Source organism: Apium graveolens, chromosome 9 (genome assembly GCF_009905375.1).
Source record: "Apium graveolens cultivar Ventura chromosome 9, ASM990537v1, whole genome shotgun sequence".
NCBI classification, from domain to species: Eukaryota; Viridiplantae; Streptophyta; class Magnoliopsida; order Apiales; family Apiaceae; genus Apium; species Apium graveolens.
In genome coordinates this window covers 66,604,960-66,611,339 of record NC_133655.1, presented here as the reverse complement: position 1 = coordinate 66,611,339, position 6,380 = coordinate 66,604,960, and the positions used below count along the sequence as shown (strand labels likewise).

Below are 6,380 nucleotides of genomic sequence, written 5' to 3'. Positions count from 1 at the left end.
TGAAAATCAATGAAATAAAAGTGCAGGAAATAAAGGAGATAAGAAAGGGAACTTACTTTTCTTATTAACGGGCGAAAGGCCGCGTTCTACCAGGACGGTCTCCCGGATAAGGTCCCAACAATGGGAAGTGTCGTTGTCTTGCGTAAGGAGGTTGAAACCTCTAGCCTCCTCCTCAGACAAAGTTATGTCATTCGGGCTCCCGTCCACGGCAAGCCCAAAGGATGATCGAAACAGGGAGCCCCAATCTCCACCTTCCCAAATAACAAACAAAAAATCTTTCTTCCACCCCAAGTTGTTGTCAGGGATGGACTTCCCATTCACGATATGGGGGATAGTGGGGCGCTGGTTGATAGAAACCCAACCCGGACTTTTATCAGGGCTATTTTTGAACTGAAAAATCTTCCTGAAGACAACAACAGATGTGGGGACGTTGTGCTTGGCGCATTGCGACAGATAACACAGAATCAACCTCCAGGAATTAGGGGGAAGTTGGCAAGGGCTGATGCCCACATCAGCCAGTAGCAAAGGAATGAATGGATGAAAAGGGAGTCTAATACCTGCCCTTAGAGTATCCCTATAGACGCATAGCGCATCCTTCTTCCACTGACAGGCCCTGTCGGCCGGACCCGCAAGAACTAGCTTAAAAGGCTCCTTGATTTTGAAGCAGCTGCTCAACTTTTCCAGCTCCTTGAGATCCCGTAAAGCACTGATATGATCGTGCGCGTCCAGATGCGCATCAGACGGATACTCGTCCCCTCGAGTGTTGATCATGTCGATTAAGGAAGTATACCTCGATCGAATAGGAAAATCGTTGGACTTTCTAGCCACGTTCATCTTGGCCAAACGAGTCATTCTTTTGTCAGCCATCTGAAAAAAGTATGAGGCACGTAAATAGGCTATCTTAAAATGGCACACAATGGAAAAATAGACATGAAAAACAAAGGGAGGAATCTTACCTGAAGAAGCACTCCTGAAAAAGGCTTTGAGCTCCGACTTGCTGTTATTGCTCTGAGAATCTTAGCAGGAGGATAAAGAAGAAAACAAAGAAATGAGAAAGTGAGGAGTAATAGCCTTTCCTCATTCCTTTATATAGGAGGAAAAAGAAGTTGAAGGGACGAAAAGCCCATTAAGAACAAAGGCCCATAAGAAGAGGCCCAGAAAAAAGAATATTCCAGAATATACCTAGGAATTCTAGGGCATTCTAAACAGGGTGTGTTAAGCCCAGCAATATTTGATAAAGCCCAATGAGAAGGCCCAGTAATATTTGACAAAGCCCAATAAAGAGAGGCCCAACAATATTTGATAAAGCCCAATAAAAGAGACCCAATGAGATTTGAAAAGCCCAATAATAGAAGCTTAGTAAAATTTAAAAGGCCCAACAAAAAGGCCAGGCCCATATCCAATTAGGATTTGGAAAATACATACCCTAAATTAAAGCTAAATAAAGAAGGCTAGTGAAAGACCAGGAACCAGGTCGAAATCCAGGTCGTGAATCCTGCCCGAAATCTTTCGAGCGGACACCCGAAAATAACGGGTAAAAAAGACCAGGAACCAGGTCGAAATCCAGGTCATGAATCCTGCCCGAAATCTTTCGAGCAGACACCCGAAAATAACGGGTAAAAAAGACCAGAATCCAGGTCGAATTCCAGGTCATGAATCCGGCCCGAAATCTTTCGAGCAGACACCTGAAAATAGCTGTAATAACGGGACTGAATTGAGGTCGAAGCTTCGACCAGGAATGAGGTCGAATAAACCAAACATCTTTCAAAAAATGGGGATTAAAAACCCAGGTCGAAGTTCGACTAGGATCCTGGTCGAATTCCAGGTCGTGGATCCTAGTCGAAATCCTTCGACCAGGAAGCAAGAAAATCAAAGAATTTTCGAACAGGATTCAGGTCGAGATATCGACTAGAATCCTAGTCGAAATCCTAGTCGATAGGCTCATGACAAGAAGCTAAAAAAAAAAGAAGGGGTGGAATTTTCAACCTAGATCCAGGTCGAATTTTCGACTAGGATCCCGGTCGAATTCCAGGTCCTAGATCCAGGTCGAAATTTCGACTAGGATCCTGGTCGAATTCCAGGTCCTAGATCCAGGTCGAAATTTCGACTAGGATCCTGGTCGAATTCCAGGTCGTGGATCCTAGTCGAATTCCTTCGACTAGGATGGCAAGGCTGGCCCCTATTTTCGACTAGGATCCAGGTCGAAACTTCGACTAGGATCCTGGTCGAAAAAAAGGGCTGGAAATTTGAAGAATCCTGAAAATAGGGAAAATTCCAGAAAATAAGGAAAAATCCCAGAAATATTAGGGAAAATTCCAGAAAATAAGGAAAAATCCCAGAAAAATTAGGGAAAATTCCAGAAAATAAGGAAAAATCCCAGAAAATTCCAGAAAATTAGGGAAAAATCCAGAAATAAAGGAAAAATCGTTGTAAATGTGTAGGTCACTCCACACTTTACGGAAAAACGAAACCCTGTAAGGGAACGAATAGACTTAACTTCTGCGAAACCTAATCAATGTTTCCCAAAAGTTGGGGGGCAAATGATAGGGATAAATAAATTATGCTTGTATAATTAAATACTGCATTAATTGTACAAGCTGTGGGCTGCTAGGCCCAATAAAAAGATATATGATACTCAGACCAGAAAGGTTAAGCCTGATGGACCAGATCAGGCCTGATGGAATAAAAAAGGCCCAAAAGCTCTGATTAATAATTAATTTCGTAATTATTAATAAGGGACAAATCAGATGTTGAAAAGAGTCCCGATAAGGATATAAATCCTTGGAGATTAGCCTCAAGGGGACCTAAAAGGATAAGGAATCAGTTTCCTACTATCTAGGACTTCAAAGTCCATTCTAATTATGAGACTTGCCCACCAAGTCTCCTATACCAAGTCCAATTCAAGGACTCCCAACATCTATATAAGGGGTCTCACCCCCACCAATCAGAACTACGTTTTTTGGCTTGATTCTCTAATTCACAGAGATACGTAGGCATCTCGTAAAGGCAGAATTAAGCTACGATACACGAGAGCAGCCATTAAAGGCCTTGAGCTCCCGAATCTTAGTAATAAATACAACAAATAATAACCTTGGTTTTTTATCCATAACAACAAGATAATAAAATAAAGTGAATCTAGTCTAATATCATGCTTCTACATTACTCTATCCAGCAACTTTGAATATCTTCACATTTACATGAAAATGGTAATGCTTCTTTGTTCTCAAAATCCTGCTTAACAGGCTGCCAAATTCCTTTTGCAAACACCCAATGCATGTGACTGTGTTGTCACTATTAACAGCTATTTTGAATATGATCATCCGCCGGGACTATGTTGATCATCCGTCGGGAGCCTTGTTGATTATCCGTCGGGAGCCTTTGTAAATTATCCGTCGGGAGTCTTTCTGTCACCTGACTCCATTTTACTTATACAGAATTACAAGACATCTCATATTTAAAATTATACAACCTATTCTCTATATCAATCTAGTAGTCAACATGACTTAGAGAATCCTATAGAATCTACTAGAATAAAACATTGTTGTTTGCAGAAATGTGCTACAATACTTATTGTTACATAAGCTACACTCTTGATGGATGTTCAGTTATCATCTGTCGGGACTAAAAAGATCATCCGTCGGGACTTATAATAGAACATCCGTCGAGAGCTACAAAAACACTAAGTTAAATCTACTAAGGTGTTTTGTTTAACTTATCATCAAGTTCATAACATATTCCTAACACCTTCTATACTGCGCATCACCAAGACCAAACTTATCAACTGTTTGTGGTGCACGAGAGAGACCATCTGTAAGCACGGGAGAACCGGCCGTTCACCCTTTAGATTATCATAGATATATTCCAACCCCTTGTCAGGGGGTACACCTAAAAATGCATAACTCAAATGATCTGGCAGCGGGTTGAGCCCAAGTGTGGGAGCTTCTTCAATAGACGGCTCGAGACGCTCCTGAGAAATTCTTAGTTCTGCTAACCCAAGAGAATTGAATGGCATATTCAACTTCCTCTTCCACGGAGGTGCATTTAAAACCTGCAGTTGTTCTGCTCCTTCTTCATCTTCAATAACTGATTCCCCTATTAAGGTTCTATCTAAGGTATCTGACTTTGGCAATTGCTCAAGCTCTGAATTCGTGATAGAGTCGACCCGCTCTACTTTAAAGCACTCATCTTTATCTGTGGGTAACTTTATTGCCTTGAACATATAAAAGTGACCTTCTGATCTTGAACCTTCATCGTAAGCTCTCATTTTTGCACATCGATCATAGTTCGGCCTGTAGCCAAGAATGGTCTTCCCAAGATGATGGTAATCTTCTCATCTTCCTCGAAATCCAGAATTACAAAATCAGCAGGGAAGATGAGTTTTTTCACCTTGAACAAGACAACCCGCACTTTACCTCATGGATAAGTGATGGTCTGATCATCCATCTGTAAGGACATGTTTGTCGGTTTTGGCTCAGGTAAACCAAGTTTCTTGAAGACAGATAAGGATATCAGATTGATGCTAGCTCCCAAGTCACATAAACACTTATCGAAAGACATATTTCCAATGGTACAAGGTATCGTGAAGCTTCCTGGATCTTTAAGCTTAGGAGGAAGTTTCTGTTGCAGCACAACACTGCACTCTTCCATTAAAGCAATGGTTTCTAACTCCTCAAGTTTTAGCTTTCGAGATAGAATACCCTTCATGAACTTAGCATAGCTCAGCATCTGTTCTAGAGCTTCCACAAAAGGTATGTTAATATGCAACTTCTTGAAAACCTCCAAAAAACTTAGCAAACTGCTTGTCGAACTTCTGCTTCTAAAGTCTTTTAGGATATGGAAGTGGAGGATAGACTTGTTTATCTCCTGAATTATCCTTAGGAATAGTGTTTTCAACAGCATTCTTGTTCAGTTCAGCTTCGCCATCCTTTTTCTCAGCAAAATCAGCCAAAATTTCACTTTCTGAAGTTTGAGAGGGCGCATGCGCACTGCTGATGGGCGCGGGCGCGCCTGCATTCTAGAATTTTTTTGCAGAATCTTCGTCTTAATGATTTTGAAGGTTTGCGACCTTTCCAGACCTCAAGATGATTGCATTAATCTGTTCTTTGACTTCCCTCTTGCCTGGATTAGCTTCTGAATCACTAGGAAGAGTTCCCTGAGGTTGGTTCAATAGGGCATTAGCAATCTGCCCTATTTGATTATCCAGAGTCTTTATCGAAACTGCTTGGCTTTTGCACATAAGCCTCAACTCCTCCAATTCAGATTTTTCATTAACAGATGGAACTGGACCTCCATAAGATTGTTGTTACATCCTCTGTGGTTGAAACTGATGTCTTGGTGCAAACTGTTGCTGGAAACCAGGAGGATTGAATTGTTTGTTTCCAAACTGCTGGTATGACTGTTGCATTGCATTCTGATTGTTGCTCCAGCTGAAGTTCGGATGATTACGGTAGTTAGGATGATACATGGCAGGAATTAGCTGCTACAGCCTCTGAAAGTTGCTCACAAACTGAGCTGATTTACAAGATATAGCACAATGCTCCGTCGTATGTGCACCAGCACACAGCTCACAAACACTGTCTATCTGATTAACTCCATAGTTGGCCAGAGAATCGATTTTCATAGATATCGCCTTTAGCTGAGCAGTGATAGCCGTAGCTGTATCCACCTCAAGAACTCCTGCTACCTTGCCCTGTGGCATTCTCTGGGTTGGGTTCTGAAATTCATTCGCAGCCATCATCTCGATCAGCTCATAAGCTTCCTCATAGCTTTTAGTCCATAGAGCTCCACCTGATGCTGCATCGAGCATAGGTCTCGACTGTGCTCCCAACCCATTATCGAAGCAATTTATCACCATCCAGTCGGGCATTCGATGATGCAGAAACTTTCTCAGCTTCTCCTTATAACGCTCCCAAGCTTCATATAGATATTCCCCTGATTGCTACGCAAACTGAGTAAGAACATTCCTGATTGCAGCTGTCTTTTCCATAGGGAAGAATTTAGTGAGAAAATTTTGAGCAAGATCTTCCCAAGTAGCAATCGAACCAGCTGGTAAAGAGTGTAGCCAGCCCTTAGCCTTATCCCTTAGAGAGAATGGGAAAAGCCTCAATTTCACAGCATCTTCAGAGACATTTTTAAACTTGAAAGTGTCACAAATCTCAATGAAGTCCCTAATATGCATGTTAGGATCTCTAGTTGGAGCACCCCCAAATTGAACTGAGTTCTGGACCATCTGGATCGTGCCAGGCTTGATCTCAAATGTATTAGCTGCGATAGCTGGCCTGACAATGCTAGATTGAATGTCATTGATCTTTGTTTGAGAATAATCTTTCAATGCTTTCGTTGTTGCTGCTGGATCTCACATTATAATGATTACTTATTCT

General features: G+C 41.7%; 1 non-coding gene across 1 annotated transcript; it reads left to right on the top strand.

The window, feature by feature from the left end:
* Positions 1 to 5,864: 5,864 nt before the first annotated feature.
* Positions 5,865 to 5,969, top strand: LOC141687923 (small nucleolar RNA R71). Its single transcript, XR_012561401.1, has one exon. It is a non-coding gene; the product is annotated as a small nucleolar RNA R71 (small nucleolar RNA).
* Positions 5,970 to 6,380: the final 411 nt, after the last annotated feature.